This window comes from Nannospalax galili, unplaced genomic scaffold (genome assembly GCF_000622305.1).
Source record: "Nannospalax galili isolate Female #2095 unplaced genomic scaffold, S.galili_v1.0 scaffold999, whole genome shotgun sequence".
Lineage (NCBI taxonomy): Eukaryota > Metazoa > Chordata > Mammalia > Rodentia > Spalacidae > Nannospalax > Nannospalax galili.
The window spans coordinates 1,882,629-1,883,419 of record NW_008344824.1 but is presented as its reverse complement, the minus strand read 5'-3'; positions in this window follow the sequence as shown (position 1 = coordinate 1,883,419).

Below are 791 nucleotides of genomic sequence, written 5' to 3'. Positions count from 1 at the left end.
TCACTTTTTCAATACTGAATAACCAACCACAGGCTTCTTGAAATACAATTTTATTGTGTATTTTAAGGTGTATTCTTGTTTAGCCTATTAACTGGATCCAAGTTGCTAATATTTTGTCTAGGAGCTTGGATTTAGGTTTTAATGGAGAGTTATCTATGATTTTCTTTTGTTACATGACTGTCAAATTTAGTATCAGGTCATTAAGTCATCTTCCGTTTTTATCCCTGAAAAGGAAAAGAAAAAAAATATCCTTAATTAAATGGTGGATGCATTTTGCTAGTGAAAACTTTGGGTTTAGGTTTTGATCATCATGTTCAGTTTCTTTTATAAGCATTCAAATATTCAGTTTATTTGCTTGTTTTGGTTAAGAATTTTCCCATTTCATCTATATTTTACAATTTAAAGATTGGTATAATGCTTTAAATATATAATCAGTTTTATTGTCCAGTGTGGTGGTGTTCCAAAGTTTTAAAAACTTTATTAGACTTCGTTTGTTCTTTCCCTTCCTCCCTCCCTTCTTTCCGTCCATCCTTCTTTTTTGGCGGCGCAGGACTGAAGTCAGGGCCCTGTGAATGCTAAGGAAGAACTCTGCCATTGAGCTACACCCTGAGCCCTTTATCAGGCTTTTGAAAGAATCAGCTTTTGGTATTGTGAAGCTATTTTGAATTTTAGCGACTTCTTAATTTTACTTTCTTTAGCTTTTATTTACTGTTATTTGTTATCATTTCCTGAGATGGTTTATTAGCTTACTAATATTCAGCTTATTTTGTAATTGTATGGTTATTATCAAT